The sequence below is a fragment of the Lolium rigidum genome, chromosome 1 (assembly GCF_022539505.1).
Source record: "Lolium rigidum isolate FL_2022 chromosome 1, APGP_CSIRO_Lrig_0.1, whole genome shotgun sequence".
Lineage (NCBI taxonomy): Eukaryota > Viridiplantae > Streptophyta > Magnoliopsida > Poales > Poaceae > Lolium > Lolium rigidum.
In genome coordinates this window covers 272,075,704-272,096,218 of record NC_061508.1, presented here as the reverse complement: position 1 = coordinate 272,096,218, position 20,515 = coordinate 272,075,704, and the positions used below count along the sequence as shown (strand labels likewise).

General features: G+C 42.7%; 1 pseudogene; it reads right to left on the bottom strand.

Annotated features, from left to right (window-relative positions):
* Window positions 1-2,238: 2,238 nt before the first annotated feature.
* LOC124683709 lies at window positions 2,239-5,769 on the bottom strand (annotated as a pseudogene).
* Window positions 5,770-20,515: the final 14,746 nt, after the last annotated feature.

Here is a 20,515-nt window from a genome sequence, read left to right as displayed (position 1 = left end):
TGATACATACGAAGAGAAAAATATTATATTTAAGATTATTTTGTACCATTGAAGGATTCTTTTTGAACCAAATTTGGCGATTTTGACAGATTGTTGGAAAAATGTTGGAGACTGATGTTACATACTTTGAAAAAATTGATACATATAAAATAAATTTGTTAGATGATCGTAAGCACGAAAAATGCTCATGTAGGTGCATCGGACGGCTCAGGAGAATGTTGATGTTTTGTCGTTTCTAGAAATTCAACATAAAAATGCTACTTTGCATTTTTTTCATTAATGATTGAGGGTTCACACTTGGATTAGCAGTTCAAATTTGCATTTCAAAACATGCTACATACATTAAAAAAAAGTTTGGTCTGTGTGTTTTTTACAGCTAAAACCAGATTTTTTTCTAGCAATAGTAGGATCTACTTCAAATTGGACTGCACATAACACTAGCAAACCATGGTCGTGGGCTAGTGGCTCCATGCATGCGAGGGTTTTGTCAAATAATTAGTGGGCCATTTTCCATTGGATCGGTGGAAGGCAAGAAAGTGAGATGCATATGTCAAGCATGGGACAGAGAGATGCATACACAACATCACGCCTACGAAAAGGACTAGTCGTATCATGCAGGTTGAAAGCGACGTATCACGCATTTAACGATCGGACGGCTACCGAGCCGGTTGATCCGGGGCGTGGGATCAGCCGGCTGATTCCTAGAGCGCGCCTTGATTCAATTAGAATCGTATGGGTCATTGAGGCTATCGTCTTATAGGGTTCAGACCAAGGTCAGTGATGTAAGGTGGTTCATGCATTGGTTCAACTTGTGCAGAGGGCCAACATAACCAAGAGAATGCTTGATGGAAACACTTTGGCGAGACGATGATCAGGACCAAGCTTTCACATGACACAAGCGGAAACCCTGTATCACATGTGGATGATGTTCATGTATGTTGACTGCGAGCTGGATGAACTCCTAAGACATCATATGTTCTACTAATATGTTGTGGATTCTTAAAATAAAATTATCTTGCCTATAATAGCATTTTATGTGCGCATATTACAAAAATATGGAGATAAATGTAAATTTCTCTTGCCAGCTGACATGGGTATGCTATATCGGGTACTCAACATTACTGTCTATGGTACAAAGCCCATGAAGAAATAGGGGGAAAGCCCATGAAAAAATCCAGATGAAGCCAAAGGTCTCACATTATGTAAATTAGAAAAGCTAGGTCCATATCGGGTGAACCGACTTATGTTGTAACTCGACCTCGAGGCGGACTCTGAGACCTACCCTGCTATATAAGGGCTAAGAGGAGCCACCGAGAGGGGATAGATTCAACCAGACGATACACCCTGTAACGCTAGATTCAGAAAATACAATCTCAACGAGTGCCTTTGTTCATACTTTTCGGCGGCTGCCTAGTTTGGCTGACTGGTTTGATTCACCACTGCCATGCTTCCTAGAAACCCAAATCTATCATCATGGTTATTGACAAGGTTAATCCTTTGTCACTAACCTAATGGTAATTCCAATTATGTGTTTTCGAAGGTTATTTATATGGGAGCGTCTACATATCAGGCGACTGATTTTTATTAAGTCTAAGTTGATTTTTTAGCTATTCAATTTGCATATGTAACTAGGAAAATACAAGTTGCAACCCATACGTAACTGAGAAAATATGAACGCATATGTAACTGAGAAAAATATTAGTTACAACTTATACACAACTGAAAAATATTAGTTACAACTTATACACAACTGAAAAATATTAGTTACAACTTACGCGCAATTGAGAAAATATCAGTTGCAACTAGTACGCAAGTGAGAAAATACCAATTGCAGCCCACGCGCAACCGGAAAAAAATACAAGTTGCAATATATGCGCAACTAGGAAAATATCAGTTGCAACTTATGCACAACTGACAAAATATCAGTTGCAACGTACAATACGTGTGTAATTGAGAAAATATGAGTTGCAACTCGTGCGCAACTAAGAAATGCTAGTTGAAATTCATTTGCACTTCCCATATCAGCATGAATCACGAGACAAATCAGATGGCTAAAAAATCAACTTAGACTTAATAAAAATCAGGCGTCTGATTTCTACCAAAACCGTATTTATATCTGCTTGCCTGGCGTAGGCGGACAAGCATCCGGCCCTATCTAATACATCCATAGTTGGCCATGCCCATGGCTCGAAGAATAGCCAGATCCGTACCGGTTCATTATCAAACCAAAATTGCCCTTCACTTCCCCACTCTCGGTGTGAGATACACATAAAGCGGGTGGAGCTTGTAGCTTGTGAGCTGAACGGTGTCCACCTTGTCCTCGTCGCCCTCCTTTAGCCTCCATCGGAACTCCTGCACGAACCGCGCGATGGCCGTGCACGAGATGGTCGTCGCCTGCAGGGCCCCTGCGCAGGCCCTCCTCCCGGCGCCGAACGACATGGTTTTGTACATGTCCGCGTCCTCGAAACTCCCCTCCATGAACCTCTCCGGCCTCCACTCCTCGGGCTCCTTCCAGTCCTCCTTGTTCATGTTGCATCCGTACAGGTTGATGATGATCTACCACAGTTGGTTAAACAATTTTATTTTCAGAAATACATGCTCAGCTAGCAACCAATACTTCATGTTCATCATGGCGTGCTTTTTTATGTACGGTGCCATTATTTATCTGGTCAATTACCTCCGTACCGGCTGGGATGTCGTAGCCGGCAAGCTTGGTGTTCTCATGGACAAACCTCGGAGGTATCAGCGGGACAGGAGAATGGCGCCGCAATGTCTCGTGGAACACGGCGTTCAGGTACGCCAGCCGAGGCAGATGATCCTCTGTGACCATCTCATCGCCGCAGACATCTTGGATCTCCCGGTAGAGACGATCCTGACGTGTCACGAAAAAAAAATCTTGTTAACATTGCACCCGCGCGCCACCCGGCGACTTCACAATCGACAGAATAGTAAATCGGGGGAATAAGTTGCAGAGACTTGCAGCGGCACTTGCCTGTTTTTCCTGGTTCTTGGCAAGCTCATACATAGCCCACTCGGTGGTGACCAAAGTGGTATCTGCAGACTCTATGATTTCCTCCCACGCCATCATCGTCAGTTGCTCGTCTGTTCAGTGTGTTCTCTGCCAGCAACATATCTAGATAGCAGACCTTCGACTGCATATCACAATCTTTTTCATTAGAGCACATAGGCAAATCACTTCAGCACAATGTTGTTAGTGTGCGTATTTTTTTCACCTCTCCGCACGCAATTCTTTTCTTCTGTTGATGGATCAATGCCCGCATCACCGCAGTTCGCCTAGATTCCGTTCTCAGAACTCTTGTTTCGAAGCTCGTGTTTGGGATCCAACGGAGGTACGGGAAGAAGTCCCTCCAGTCGACATCAATTGCACACATCATCATGTCAACCACTATGGTCTGGTAGATTTCCTCCTTTGATACCTCCCTCTCGAACTCCTTGACATAGACTGAGCTCACATCCTCACCTAAGCTCTAAAATTGCAGTGTCCATTAATTCTCAGTATTTTCGGTCGCCAAGTGCATTCGTTCTGGCAGTACAATTGCAGGAATAACGTCACTATGTAAAATAAAATCATGCCATTTCTAGACTAACCTGGATCACGGACAAGCGGAATAGCTCAGCCTTGAAAACTTCTCTGAAGTTCAGAGGAGCACTTGGAGCATCAGTCACCAACTTATGATAAGTTCTTAGCATGTTCTCAATCATAACATCCCTTGTATTCCGGAATTTTCTCTAGATCATTGTCAATAAGGACATTGTTAGATTAGTTAACTGAAATCATAGAGGGGGTAACTATTTTAAATAAGTTTTCGTGAAAAGAAAATTTTAAATAGGTATTAAAGCTCCAAGACTTGCACCTGAGCAGAAGAACCCAACACACCCGCCATGATATGGCGTTTTGCCATTATGTGGAAGTCCCCATAGTCACTTGTAGCAACCATAGTTTTATCACGAGTGAGCACTGACAATGCTTTAGATAGCTTTCGAGTAGATATAGATGAGAACTTTGCAACCATTGCCTGCAAATACAGGATAAACGTATACTTTCTGTTACACTTTGGTCAGATGTGAGACACTTGTACCACCTGCAATCATTGTTTAGTTATTGTATCACAGCCAGTGACTATCAAGAAAAAGCAATTTTTTTTTGTTGATTTCGCTATTATTAGCATTGTTTTCAGTTTTATAATTTGCAATAAAAGAGGCCAGTTCACAACGCATTAGAATCCTTGATTCATCTCCAACCTAAAGAAAAAGAGAAATGAGAACAGCATCTTATTCGTTTAGAGGGTCAAGTTTGGGGGTAAAAAACGGAATCTGGTAAATTGTTTCCTAATTTGAATTATTGCATTGCTATCTGGACGAAAAACCACAACAAAAACATACAGATTTTACTGAATAAATGTGTACTACAGTGTTACAAAAATCATGGTCAGATGACAAAAATTCATATTCTCAGAGTTACCGGAAGATAAATATACATTTTCAAGCAAAGTTAAGAACTGAAACCGGGAGTCTTATATTACCTCCTTGGCTACTTCTGCTGAGTTGAGCACAACAACTGAAGAAATTCCAGTCCTTATAGTATATATTGGCCCATAAATATCACACCATTTTGCAAATGTCTTATGAGGCATCTTTTCTTTGAGTTGATGTAGATTTCCAATAATTGGTAAACCGGGAACAACTACATCAAAAATTAATAAAACACAAGATTTAATTTTTGCCTTCACATAGAGTTTATACTGTTATTTTAAGAGTAGAATTGCTATTTTAAATGTAATGTCGATGCATAATTCCCATATATGGTTTCAATTTAGATTCATGCAATTAACTTAACTCTCTTGTCTTTTCTTAATTAGTTATTTTGAGCAAGTATCATAGGACCATACAATGATAGAATCTCTCTCTCTCTCTCTCTCTCTCTCTCTCTCTCTCTCTCTCTCTCTAACTTCAGTGGAAGGAGATCATCTGGACTCAGTGGCGGGATGAAACAAAGGAGCCAGGACGAAACATGCCTTAAAACAAATACTTTAAATTGCACGTAATAAAAATGAAATAGATTGACTGTCACATTTTAAAACGATTTCCAAACTAAAAATTGTCCCGTAACTTAAACGGTCTGCCCAAGTTGCAGTCGTATTTCATTATTGCTTTGTATCTCTTCAAAATTAGATCTCACGTGAGAATGTTTCAAAATAATATATATGCTATTTGTATTATCAGACAGTAATGTACTGGTTGCCAACCTATTAAAAGAATACTGCTCCCTCCATTTCAAAATGATTTAAGTTCTAAGGTTGTGCTAAGTCAACTTAGACAAATTTGACTTAGAACATTTATATATAACTTCAATTATTTTTGAACAGAAGGAGTATTCAGTAACTTTAACACCAACACAATCACAACTTCATTGCTAACTTTTTTTTAACATTAGTTGTAATTTCAAGCCGCTTGACAACTTCATTGTTCATGTTTGCTACTTCATGCACATGCATAGCTGGTATGGATCCCGTTTGTACTTAAAAAGGACAAAAACTGAAACGAACAACAACACACAACCGGCCCCATATTTTGGAGCGTTGCGCGAGAGCCGGTGAAATAACCGTCACCTGGGGGTCCGTTGGTGCGGTCCTTGTGTCCCATTGCGAGGCCAGCCTTGGCGGCGAGAATGACGACCACGACCAGCCCGCCCACGGCAGCCACCACGCCCCAGTCGGCCGCGGCGAGCGCCGCCAGCAGTGCCTCCATCGGTAAGGATGTCCGGCCGCGGCCGTGCTGGCTGGTCTGGAAAGAGTGGTGGCTGAAAGAATCAAAATAAACAGTGGCTGAGAGACACTGCCAGTAGTAGCACTACTCCGTTCTTATTGGTGTTACGGGACGGCGACACTGGCCCGTAGTGGCAAAGCGACAAGCCTGAGGGGCGATGATTACGAGAGCTAGCAGAGGTGAGCGACTGGATCCCTAGCTGTCTCTCCCCATCGCAAAAACGAAAACTACATTCTCATCGCCCGCTCGTCGTTCTTAGGGACGTGGCCAAAGGAAGAAGAAAACGAGCTGCAGTGGGCGAGTAGTAACAAGACATGTCTGCTAAAATTAAGATCCTAATCGCTGACAAGTATGCATGCACATGTGACGTGATCACCCTTTTGATTTATGCAGACAATGCAGCAAGATACCGCTTTCTTTCATCTATATGTTCTATAAGGTGCTCTCTGTTTTTTAAATACTAATTTTAGATCAGTTCTCTAAGTTTAACCAGATTTAAAGAAAAAATGTCAATGTTTACAATGTATAATCTATATAGCATGGTAATTCGTTACATGGTGAGTCTGATAAAACAAAATTGGTGTTCTAGAGGCTGTGGTGCTTTTTTCATATAAATTTGATCAAACTTAAACTAGTTCAACTTAGAACAGAAATAAAACTCAATTATACTCTCTCCGTCTATAAATAAGTGACTCAATTTCATCTAGATATAGATGCTTCTAAATGCATTTTAGCTATATGTACCTTCGTATCTATAAAAAAAAACCAAGTCACTTATTTTGGGGAGTAGATATAATATGCATGCTAAGCCTATTCTAGAAAAAATAATAAAGGTGTAAGGGTATTTTACCCTTATCCATTATTTTGGTAACGATGACACCGTGCTAAAGTATTTGGCCTAATATGTTTATAAGGATAATCTCAGGTATTAGGCAATGAGGCGTAAATGGTGTATCAAAGGAACAAGAAGGCTAAAGGAGACCCCCCATTTCAACAACAATCAAAAAGGGGTTACAGGAGAAATCCGATCTGCAGCCCGGTCCAACCGGGCCAGCAACCGGCCAGTCCGGCGTGCTGGCCGGTCAACCGGGCGCCAACCGGGCTTCAAACGAAGAGCCAGCAGATCCGGTTGCCGCCCGGTCAACCGGGCTACTGACCGGCGGGTCCGGCGCTCCGTCCGGTCGACCGGGCGCCAACCGGCCAGCAACCGAAGGAGCGCCAGGACGACGCAAAGGGGATCCGGTCGCTGATCCGGTCTGACCGGCTTCACGACCGGGCTGTCCGGTCTGTGGTCCGGTCAACCGGGTTTGTCGAGGAAAATGCTGAGGTGGCAAGTTGCAACGGCCAGATTTTGAAGAACACTATAAATACCCCCTCTCCTACCTTGGAAGAGTTAGACAACATACTACAAGCTGTTCTTGAGCTCTCTCTCTCTTACTCCATTATTAGAAACACCAAAAGCCTCCGATCTCCCTCCTCCTCCACCCAAACTCAAATCCCTCCGGGAAATCACTAGAGGAGGACCCGATCTACTGTTCTACCAAGCCAAATCTCATCCCCTTGTATTCATTGAGAAGCTTGCTTCCTAGGGTTCCTTGGAAACCCTAGGTGGGCAAGAGGAGTCCGGAAGCATCCGGGCTGTGGATTTGCTCCGGGCAAGATTGTGAAGGTTTGGAGGCTACCTCAAAATCTACCACAAGTGAGTGAGCTATTCCTTCGTGGGATAGGCTCCGGAGAATAGGGTGAGCCTTCGTGGCGTGGGGAATCCTTCGTGGGACCTCCACCCCTCCAAACGTGACGTACCTTGTTGCAAAGCAAGGGAACACGGGAATACATCCTCGTCTCCGTGTGCTATCGGTTATCTCTAACCGAACTCCTTACTTGTGATTTAAACTGCCTGAGAGAGCCTTCGTGCTCGAGATAGTTGTATCTTCATATAGGTTGCTTCACCTAGTTTGCATTAGGCTCACCTTTATATTCCGCAAAGCCTAATATTGCAAAGAAAGGATTAAAATCTGTAGAAACCTATTCACCCCCCTCTAGGTTTACCATCTCTATACTTTCAATTGGTATCCGAGCTTGGACTCTTATTAAGGGCTTCACCGCCTTAAGAGTGAGCTGGAAAAACTATTCGAGGGTCTAGATGAAAACTCTAACCTTTCGGTTAAAGAGATGAAATCTAGATTCTTGGCATATGATGCCGAGAAGAAGAAAAAGGAGGATGAGCTACAAAGCCAAATGGCGAGAAATGTCTACCATGCTTAAGAACTTGACTAGTGGGCCTCCTAGTACGGCTTCGGCCTCACTAGGGAGCTATCGCGAAGTCAACCATGACTATCCCAAAAACACTTCACCCATGCCTCATATAAACCATAGTGGGAATGTTCCCCATTTTGATGGAACTCACTTTCCTTTTTGGAAATCTTCTATGGAATCTCATATTCGCAGGCTGCAGCGTGGAGTTGTGGGAGATCATTGTTCATGGATACCGGGAGCCACAAGATCCCATTCGGTTGACCTCCACCGAATTCTACAACCGTCAACTCAACGCCTCCGCCCGTGACAAGATTAGGAGTGGCATCAACCGCAAGCTTCTTGATCAAGTCAATGACATAGAGTCCGCTAAAGAGTTGTGGGATCGAATCGTAGTACTCCAAGAGGGAACCGATTTGATCCAATCCGCTCTTTATGAGACCGCAAAGCAAGAGGCTCATCAATTCATGATTCGAGAAGGAGAGTCCGTGGCCGATGCTTATGCAAGACTCGGTGCTCTTAGAGTAAGGGTCAAGGGACTCGGTGTTGAGAAGTACAATGATGGCTTCGAGATGAATGAAGCATTTATAAAGTCCAAGGTCATTGCTATGATTGCCGTCAAACAAGAAGACACCAATCTTGCACTCAACTTACAAATCATGACCAAGAGTGCCGACTTCAACTCCGATGATCTAGTCTCCTATGTGGCCGCCAATGAAAACATGGCCAAAGCAGGAAAGAGGCTCATGGCAATGAACCGTGTTGATGAAGCCTCACACAACCATGAAGCGCCACGCAATCTTGCTCTCAAGGCTAGGGCCGATCATGGAGGAGAAGAAGAATATGAGATTGAAGAAGAGGAAGAGATGACTTCAACTAGTGACATGGCTACCGACTTTGCTTTCTTTGCCAAGAAGTACAAGGCTAAGTTCCCTATGCTCCTCAATGACAAGAAGAAGAAGAGAACTTGCTACAATTGTGATGAAGATAGCCACTTTGCAAATGAGTGCCCTTATGAGAAAAGGGTGGACAAGTCAAGATTCATCAAAGGGGTCAAGCCAAGATTGAAGCCAAACCCAATCAATGATCGATACAAGAAGAACAAGGGAAGAGCCTTTGTTGGGGCCGAGTACTTGTCCAGATGATGAAGAGGAAGATGAGGAGAAGGAGGCCGGGGTGGCCGGTTTGGCTTTCTCTAAGCCCGGGTCACTCTTCACATATGACTACTCCAAGGACTACTCCACGGAGAATGATGTTGGATCCTCCTTCATGGCAAGGATAACTCAAGATGATGACTCCGATGACTCCACCTCATCTACAACCATTGGCTCTTGTCTTATGGCAAGGGAAACCAAGGTAATGGAACCTCCACCTTCCCTATCTAGTGTTCTTGATGATGAGAACGAAAATCAAGATGAATTAATTGTGCTTAAGGAACTCTATGATGTTAGATGCACCCTTCGTGGTGAAGCTCTTGTCAAGTTTGATTTCTTGATGGACTCACTCAAAGAAAAGGATGAGTCCATTGAGGAATTAGAATATCATTTGAATGAGAAGGAACGGAGATTCAATCTCCTAAGACAAGAGCTAAAAACCGAAAGGTGCATATCTCAAGGCCTTAAGCAACAAATTGAAACTTATGAACTTGATAAAGTTAAGGACCTAGAAACTATTGATAGGGCTCAATTATTGACCCAAGAGCTCAATGCCTCAAAGGAGGAGCTTGAAGTTGCTCATGCTTCTCTCACTAGGGATCTTGACCACCTTGAAAGAGCTAACAAGCTTGTCAAGGATGAGCTCAAGAAACTTGGAGAGAACCATGATCTACTTCAAGAATCCTACAAAAGGGCTCTTGGATCAATGAAGGATCCCATTGATGTTGAAAAGCTTGCTTGTTCCTCCACTTCCTTTACTAGTGAGCATGCTAAACTTGTTGCGGAACATGTTCGTTTACAAGAGGAACTTTCTTTGCATATTGAGACCAATGCATATCTTGAGTCCTCGGTGACCAAATATGGTCTTGACTATCACCCTAATGAATCTTCTTGTGAGCAAGCATCTATTCTTGAGGAAAATGCTAGGTTAACAAAGGAACTTGCAAAGTTCACCACCGCCAAGAACAAGATGGGATTGGATGACCTCTTGAGTAAGCAAAGGTCAAAGAATCAAAAGTATGGACTTGGATATGCTCCCAAGTCCCACAAGAAGAACAACTACAAGAAGGAGAAACCCGCTCAAGATAAGAACAAGAAGGTCACTAACAATGGCAAAGCCTCAAAGGGCAAAGCCACTAGTGGTGACCGCACGGGGCCAAACGATCACTATGCATTATTTGTTGATTATTATGGTGATGTCTATGCTAACTATGTTGGCCCTCCTAATGGCTATGCTTATAGAGAGTACTCAATTTGGGTACCAAAAGATATTGTTGCCATTGCAAAGGAACCCATTAATCGATGGGTTCCTAAATCCTCTACTTGATTTTGTAGGGGTATTCCTCCGGTGGTCCAAAATGGGTGTTTGATAGTGGATGCACCAATCATATGACCGGAGGAAAAGGTGTGCTTGATCAATTCATTGAAGATATCAACAAGAAGTCAAGCATCACCTTTGGTGACAACTCAAAGGGAAAGGTACTTGGGTATGGCAAGGTAGCAATCTCTAAGGACTTGTGCCTTGAGACGGTTATGCTTGTTGAACACCTTGGCTACAACTTACTTTCTATATATCATCTTGCCGATGCCGGTTACAATTCATATTTCACTAAATATTATGTGCAAGTCTTTAGGAGTGACAATCTCAAATTGGTCCTTGTTGGATATGTGGAGAACAACCTTTACGTGGTTGACCTCTCGAAAGAGAGCCCCTCCTTCTCCACATGTCTAATGGCGGCCAAGCATGACGATGGTTGGTTGTGGCATCGCCGCCTTGGTCATGTTAACATGAGGAATCTTAAACAACTCCTAAAGGGTGAGCATATTGTGGGACTAACCGGTATTTCTTTTGAGAAAGATCGTGTTTGTAGTGCATGTGTAGCCGGAAAGCAACTCAAGAAGAAGCATCCCATCAAGAGTATTGTTACCACATCTAGGCCTTTGGAGCTCCTTCATTTGGATCTCTTTGGACCATCACATTATGATACTCTTGGTGGGAGCAAGTATGGACTTGTCATTGTTGATGATTACTCAAGATACTCTTGGGTCTTTCTCCTTAAGTCTAAGGACGAGACCCATAGAGAGTTCATCACCTTCGCCAAGAAAGCTCAACGTATGTATGAATCCGAGATCAAGGCAATTAGGACCGACAATGGCACCGAGTTCAAGAACTACACTATGCAAGAGTTTGTTGATGATGAGGGCATCAAGCATGAGTTTTCGGCGCCATACACCCCTCAACAAAACGGTGTTGTTGAAAGGAAGAATCGGACTATCATTGAGATGTCAAGAACCATGTTGAGTGAATTCAACTCACCCCACAACATTTGGGGAGAAGCCATCTCTACGGCCGTCCACTACTCCAACCGGCTCTTCCTCCGTCCCCTCCACAACAAAACCCCATACGAGCTCCTTACCGGTAACAAGCCTAACGTCATGTACATTCGTGTTTTTGGATGCAAGTGTCTTGTTAAAAACAACAAAGGAAATCTCGGTAAATTTGAAACTAGAACCATAGAGGGTATATTTGTTGGATATGCGGAGAACTCTCACGCCTATAGATACTACAACCGGTCCACCGGGACTATTGAAGTATCTTGTGACGTGGTGTTCTTGGAGGATAATGGCTCCCAAGTGGAGCAAGTTGTTCCATGTGTTGCAGGTAATGATGATGATCCATCTAGTGCCATCAAGCATATGGGCATTGGACACATCCGGCCCATGGAGGTTCATAATGATGATCAAGATGATGGAGTAGATGTTTCAAGCACGCCACAAGTGGAGCCTAGCTCAACTCAAGTCGAACCATCAAGTGCAACTCAAGAACCATCCTCTACTCAAGGTGAGTCACAATCCGAAGAACAAGAAGAAGATCCTCATTCCACGGAGCAAGACCATGATGATGATCAAGAAACATCCTCAACTCATGATCAAGCTCAAGTGGTCCCTCATGATCAAGTACTAGCAAGAGATGAATTCATTGATCATGAAGGGACCGTTCGGAAGATCAAGGCCGCTACAAGGGCAAGTGACATGAAAGTGGATCAAGTCCTTGGTAGCATCTCAAGAGGAGTGGTAACTCGTAGACACCATGCATTACTTATCACTTATTGTCAACATCATGCTTTTGTGTCTAGTTTTGAACCACTTAAGGTACATGAAGCCTTGGTCGATCCGGATTGGGTAATTGCCATGCAAGAAGAATTGGAGTGTTTCACTCGTAATGAAGTATGGTATCTAGTTGAGAGACCCAAGGATCATCGCATCAATGTCATTGGGACCAAATGGGTATTCAAGAACAAGCAAGATGATAATGGCATTGTCATACGAAACAAAGCAAGGTTAGTGGCGCAAGGGTTTGCCCAAATAGAAGGTATGGATTTTGAGGATACCTTTGCGCCGGTAGCCCGTCTTGAAGCTATTCGTCTTTTGCTTGCATTTGCATCTTTCCACAATTTCAAATTATATCAAATGGATGTGAAAAGTGCATTTTTGAATGGTCTGATACGTCTCCAACGTATCGATAATTTCTTATGTTCCATGCCACATTATTGATGTTATCTACATGTTTTATGCACACTTTATGTCATATTCGTGCATTTTCTGGAACTAACCTATTAACAAGATGCCGAAGTGCCGATTCGTTGTTTCTGCTGTTTTTGGTTTCAGAAATCCTAGTAAGGAAATATTCTCGGAATTGGACGAAATCAAAGCCCAAGGGCCTATTTTTCCACGAAGCTTCCGGAAGTCCGAAGGAGAGACGAAGAGGGGCCACGAGGGGGCCACACCCTAGGCGGCGCGGCCCCCCTTGGCCGCGCGGCCCTGTGGTGTGGGGCCCCGTGCCGCCTCTTGACCTGCCCTTCCGCCTACAAATAGCCTCCGTGACGAAACCCCCAGTACCGAGAACCACGATACGGAAAACCTTCCAGAGACGCCGCCAACGCCGATCCCATCTCGGGGGATCCGAGAGATCGCCTCCGGCACCCTGCCGGAGAGGGGAATCATCTCCCGGAGGACTCTACGCCGCCATGGTCGCCTCCGGTGTGATGTGTGAGTAGTCTACCCCTGGACTATGGGTCCATAGCGGTAGCTAGATGGTTGTCTTCTCCCCATTGTGCTATCATTGTCGGATCTTGTGAGCTGCCTAACATGATCAAGATCATCTATCCGTAATTCTATATGTTGCGTTTGTTGGGATCCGATGAATAGAGAATACTTGTTATGTTGATTATCAAAGTTATATCTATGTGTTGTTTATGATCTTGCATGCTCTCCGTTATTAGTAGATGCTCCGGCCAAGTTGATGCTAGTAACTCCAAGAGGGAGTACTTATGCTCGATAGTGGGTTCATGTCTCCGTGAATGCGGAGGGGTGACAAGAACCTCTAAGGTTATGGATGTGCTTGTTGCCACTAGGGATAAAACATTAGTGCTATGTTCAAGGATGTAGTCACTAGTTACATTACGCGCAATACTTAATGCAATTGTCTGTTGTTAGCAACTTAATATTGGAGGGGGTTCGGATGATAACCTGAAGGTGGACTTTTTAGGCATAGATGCAGTTGGATGGCGGTCTATGTACTTTGTCGTAATGCCCAATTAAATCTCACTATACTCATCATGATATGTATGTGCATTGTCATGCTCTCTTTATTTGTCAATTGCCCAACTGTAATTTGTTCACCCAACATGCTTGTTTGTCTTATGGGAGAGACACCTCTAGTGAACTGTGGACCCCGGTCCAATTCTCTTTACTCGAAATACAATCTACTGCAATATCTGTTTTCTTGTTTTCCGCAAACAATCATCTTCCACACAATACGGTTAATCCTTTGTTACAGCAAGCCGGTGAGATTGACAACCTCATCTGTTTCGTTGGGGCAAAGTACTTTGGTTGTGTTGTGCAGGTTCCACGTTGGCGCCGGAATCCCTGGTGTTGCGCCGCACTACATCCCGCCGCCATCAACCTTCAACGTGCTTCTTGGCTCCTCCTGGTTCGATAAACCTTGGTTTCTTTCTGAGGGAAAACTTGCTGCTGTGCGCATCATACCTTCCTCTTGGGGTTCCCAACGAACGTGTGAGTTACACGCCATCAAGCTCTTTTTCTGGCGCCGTTGCCGGGGAGATCAAGACACGCTGCAAGGGGGGTCTCCACTTCTCAATCTCTTTACTTTGTTTTTGTCTTGCTTAGTTTTATTTACTACTTTGTTTGCTGCATTAAATCAAAAATACAAAAAAATTAGTTGCTAGTTTTACTTTATTTGCTATCTTGTTTGCTATATCAAAAACACAAAAAAATTAGTTACTTGTTTTACTTTACTTAATATCATGCATGTTTTTATTTCACTAGTTTGGCATAATGGACAAGAATGAGCTTCTATTTCTATTTCCTGATTTAAAACATGGATTGTTTGATGCGAAAATTAAAAAACCTATGGAATCTTATTTGCATGTCTGGTAGTAATATTAGTATGAACGCTTTGAACACCATTGTTGATAATAATATAGAAAGTTCTAAGCTTGGGGAAGCTGGTTTTCATGATCTTTTTATTCTCCCAAGCATTGAGGAGAAAATTTACTTTGATGATACTTTGCCTCCTATTTATGATAATGATATTGGTCTTTTAGTACCGCCTGTTATGGAGGAAAAATTTGATTATGATTACAATATGCCTCCTATATTTGATGACGAGAATAATAATGATAGCTACTTTGTTGAATTTGCTCCCACTACAACTAATAAAATTGATTATGCCTATGTGGAGAGTAATAATTTTATGCATGAGACTCATGATAAGAATGCTTTATGTGATAGTTATATTGTTGAGTTTGCTCATGATGCTACTGAAAGTTATTATGAGAGAGGAAAATATGGTTGTAGAAATTTTCATGTTACTAAAACACCTCTCTATGTGCTGAAATTTTTGAAACTACACTTGTTTTATCTTCCTGATCTTGTCACTTTGCTTTTCACGAATTTATTTGTGTACAAGATTCCTTTTCATAGGAAGCATGTTAGGCTTAAATTTGTTTTGAATTTGCCTCTTGATGCTCTCTTTTGCTTCAAATACTATTTCTTGCGAGTGCATCATCAAAACTGCTGAGCCCATCTTAATGGCTATAAAGAAAGAACTTCTTGGGAGATAACCCATGGTTTTTACCTACAGTACTTTGTTTTTATTTTGTGTCTTGGAAGTTGTTTACTACTGTAGCAACCTCTCCTTATCTTAGTTTTGTGTTTTGTTGTGCCAAGTTAAGCCGTTGATAGAAAAGTAAGTACTAGATTTGGATTACTGCACAGTTCCAGATTTCTTTGCTGTCACGAATCTGAGTCCACCTCCCTGTAGGTAGCTCAGAAAATTAAGCCAATTTACGTGCATGATCCTCAGATATGTACGCAACTTTCATTAAATTTGAGCATTTTCATTTGAGCAAGTCTGGTGCCATTTTAAAATTCGTCAATACGAACTGTTCTGTTTTGACAGATTCTGCCTTTTATTTCGCATTGCCTCTTTTGCTATGTTGGATGAATTTCTTTGATCCACTAATGTCCAGTAGCATTATGCAATGTCCAGAAGTGTTAAGAATGATTGTGTCACCTCTGAATATGTCAATTTATATTGTGCACTAACCCTCTAATGAGTTGTTTCGAGTTTGGTGTGGAGGAAGTTTTCAAGGATCAAGAGAGGAGTATGATGCAACATGATCAAGGAGAGTGAAAGCTCTAAGCTTGGGGATGCATCGGTGGTTCACCCCTTCATATATCAAGAAGACTCAAGCGTCTAAGCTTGGGGATGCCCAAGGCATCCCCTTCTTCATCGACAACATTATCAGGTTCCTCCCCTGAAACTATATTTTTATTCCATCACATCTTATGTGCTTTTTTTCTTGGAGCGTCGGTTTGTTTTTGTTTTTGTTTTGTTTGAATAAAATGGATCCTAGCATTCACTTTATGGGAGAGAGACACGCTCCGCTGTAGCATATGGACAAGTATGTCCTTGGTTTCTACTCATAGTATTCATGGCGAAGTTTCTCCTTCGTTAAATTGTTATATGGTTGGAATTGGAAAATGATACATGTAGTAATTGCTATAAATGTCTTGGGTAATGTGATACTTGGCAATTGTTGTGCTCATGTTTAAGCTCTTGCATCATATGCTTTGCACCCATTAATGAAGAAATACATAGAGCATGCTAAAATTTGGTTTGCATATTTGGTTTCTCTAAGGTCTAGATAATTTCTAGTATTGAGTTTGAACAACAAGGAAGACGGTGTAGAGTCTTATAATGTTTTCAATATGTCTTTTATGTGAGTTTTGCTGCACCGGTTCATCCTTGTGTTTGTTTCAAATAAGCCTTGCTAGCCTAAACCTTGTATCGAGAGGGAATACTTCTCATGCATCCAAAATACTTGAGCCAACCACTATGCCATTTGTGTCCACCATACCTACCTACTACATGGTATTTTCCGCCATTCCAAAGTAAATTGCTTGAGTGCTACCTTTAAAATTCCATCATTCACCTTTGCAATATATAGCTCATGGGACAAATAGCTTAAAAACTATTGTGGTATTGAATATGTAATTATGCACTTTATCTCTTATTAAGTTGCTTGTTGTGCGATAACCATGTTTCTTGGGGACGCCATCAACTTTCATTGTTGAATTTCATGTGAGTTGCTATGCATGTCCGTCTTGTACGAAGTAAGAGAGATCTACCACCTTATGGTTAAGCATGCATATGTTAGAGAAGAACATTGGGCCGCTAACTAAAGCCATGATCCATGGTGGAAGTTTCAGTTCTGGACATATATCCTCAATCTCAAATGAGAATATTATTAATTGTTGTTACATGCTTATGCATAAAAGAGGAGTCCATTATCTGGTTTTTATGTTGTCCCGGTATGGATGTCTAAGTTGAAGAATAATCAATAGCGAGAAATCCAATGCGAGCTTTCTCCTTAGACCTTTGTACAGGCGGCATAGAGGTACCCCTTTGTGACACTTGGTAAAAACAATGCATTGTGATGATCCGGTAGTCCAAGCTAATTAGGACAAGGTGCGGGCACTATTAGTACACTATGCATGAGGCTTGCAACTTATAAGATATAATTTACATGATGCATATGCATTATTACTACCGTTGACAAAATTGTTTCATGTTTTCAAAATCAAAGCTCTAGCACAAATATAGCAATCAATGCTTTTCCTCTATGGAGGACCATTCTTTTACTTTCAATGTTGAGTCAGTTCACCTATTTCTCTCCACCTCAAGAAGCAAACACTTGTGTGAACTGTGCATTGATTCCTACATACTTGCTTATTGCACTTAATTATATTACTCTATGTTGACAATATCCATGAGATATACATGTTACAAGTTGAAAGCAACATCTGAAACTTAATCTTCTTTTGTGTTGCTTCAATGCCTTTACTTTGAATTATTGCTTTATGAGTTAACTCTTATGCAAGACTTATTGATGCTTGTCTTGAAGTGCTATTCATGAAAAGTCTTTGCTTTATGATTCACTTGTTTACTCATGTCATATACATTGTTTTGATCGCTGCATTCACTACATATGCTTTACAAATAGTATGATCAAGATTATGATGGCATGTCACTCCAGAAATTATCCGTGTTATCGTTTTACTCGCTCGGGACGAGCAGAACTAAGCTTGGGGATGCTGATACGTCTCCAACGTATCGATAATTTCTTATGTTCCATGCCACATTATTGATGTTATCTACATGTTTTATGCACACTTTATGTCATATTCGTGCATTTTACGGAACTAACCTATTAACAAGATGCCGAAGTGCCGATTCTTGTTTTCTGCTGTTTTTGGTTTCAGAAATCCTAGTAAGGAAATATTCTCGGAATTGGACGAAATCAAAGCCCGGGGGCCTATTTTTCCACGAAGCTTCCGAAGTCGGAAGGAGAGACGAAGAGGGGCCACGAGGGGCCACACCCTAGGGCGGCGCGGCTCCCCCTTGGCCGCGCGGCCCTGTGGTGTGGGGCCCCCGTGCCGCCTCTTGACCTGCCCTTCCGCCTACAAATAGCCTCCATGACGAAACCCCCGATACTGAGAACCACGATACGGAAAACCTTCCGGAGACGCCGCCAACGCCGATCCCATCTCGGGGGATCCAGGAGATCGCCTCCGGCACCCTGCCGGAGAGGGGAATCATCTCCCGGAGGACTCTACGCCGCCATGGTCGCCTCCGGTGTGATGTGTGAGTAGTCTACCCCTGGACTATGGGTCCATAGCAGTAGCTAGATGGTTGTCTTCTCCCCATTGTGCTATCATTGTCGGATCTTGTGAGCTGCCTAACATGATCAAGATCATCTATCCGTAATTCTATATGTTGCGTTTGTTGGGATCCGATGAATAGAGAATACTTGTTATGTTGATTATCAAAGTTATATCTATGTGTTGTTTATGATCTTGCATGCTCTCCGTTATTAGTAGATGCTCCGGCCAAGTTGATGCTAGTAACTCCAAGAGGGAGTACTTATGCTCGATAGTGGGTTCATGTCTCCGTGAATGCGGAGGGTGACAAGAACCTCTAAGGTTATGGATGTCTTGTTGCCACTAGGGATAAAACATTAGTGCTATGTTCAAGGATGTAGTCACTAGTTACATTACGCGCAATACTTAATGCAATTGTCACGTTGTTAGCAACTTAATGCTTGGAGGGGTTCGGATGATAACCTCGAAGGTGGACTTTTTAGGCATAGATGCGGTTGGATGGCGGTCTATGTACTTTGTCGTAATGCCCAATTAAATCTCACTATACTCATCATGATATGTATGTGCATTGTCATGCTCTCTTTATTTGTCAATTGCCCAAGCGTAATTTGTTCACCCAACATGCTCGTTTGTCTTATGGGAGAGACACCTCTAGTGAACTATGGACCCCGGTCCAATTCTCTTTACTGAAATACAATCTACTTGCAATATCGTTTTCTCGTTTTCTCGCAAACAATCATCTTCCACACAATACGGTTAATCCTTTGTTACGGCAAGCCGGTGAGATTGACAACCTCACTTTGTTTCGTTGGGGCAAAGTACTTTGGTTGTGTTGTGCGGGTTCCACGTTGGCGCCGGAATCCCTGGTGTTGCGCCGCACTACATCCCGCCGCCATCAACCTTCAACGTGCTTCTTGGCTCCTCCTGGTTCGATAAACCTTGGTTTCTTTCTGAGGGAAAACTTGCTGCTGTGCGCATCATACCTTCCTCTTGGGGTTCCCAACGAACGTGTGAGTTACACGCCATCATGGTCCCCTAAAAGAAACCGCATACGTGGCTCAACCCCCGGGTTTCGAAGACCCATGCCGACCCAACCACGTGTATTTACTCCATAAGGCACTCTACGGTCTCAAGCAAGCTCCACGTGCTTGGTATGAGTTCCTTAGGGATTTCTTACTACATGATGGGTTTTGCATGGGTACGGTCGATTCCACCCTTTTCACCAAGCGGGTTAAAGGGGGTGGCCTCTTTATATGTCAAATATATGTTGATGATATTATCTTTGGTGGAACTAACCCCAATCATAACAAAGCTTTTGAGCTATTGATGACTAGGAAATTTGAGATGTCCATGATGGGAGAGTTGAAGTTCTTTCTAGGCTTCCAAGTGAGGCAACTTGCAAAAGGCACCTTCATCTCTCAAGAAAAGTATGTGAGGGACATGCTCAAGAAATTCAACATGACCAATGCGAGTCCAATGAAGACACCCATGCTCGTAAAGGGGCAACTTGGTTCATGTGACGGTGAGAAGGATGTGGACATAAAGGTATACCGCTCCATGATAGGATCCTTGCTCTACCTTTGTGCCTCTAGGCCGGATATCATGCTAAGTGTAGGGATGTGTGCTCGTTTTCAATCCGCTCCCAAGGAGAGCCATTTAGTGGCGGTCAAACGGATACTAAGATACCTTGTTCTCACTCCTACTCTCGGGCTATGGTATCCAAAGGGGTCAACCTTTGAACTCATTGGCTATTCGGATTCCGATTGGGCCGGTGATAAGGTTGATCGGAAGTCTACCTCCGGGGCTTGCCAATTTATTGGCCGGTCATTGGTGAGTTGGTCATCCAAGAAACAAAACTCCACCGCCCTATCCACCGCCGAAGCCGAATACATATCCGCGGCATCTTGTTGCACTCAATTGTTATGGATGAAGCAAACCTTGAAAGACTATGGTGTGTCTCTTGGTACGGTGCCTCTTCTTTGTGACAATGAAAGTGCAATAAAGATCGCCAATAACCTGGTTCAACATTGTCGCACCAAACATATTGACATTCGCCATCACTTCCTACGTGA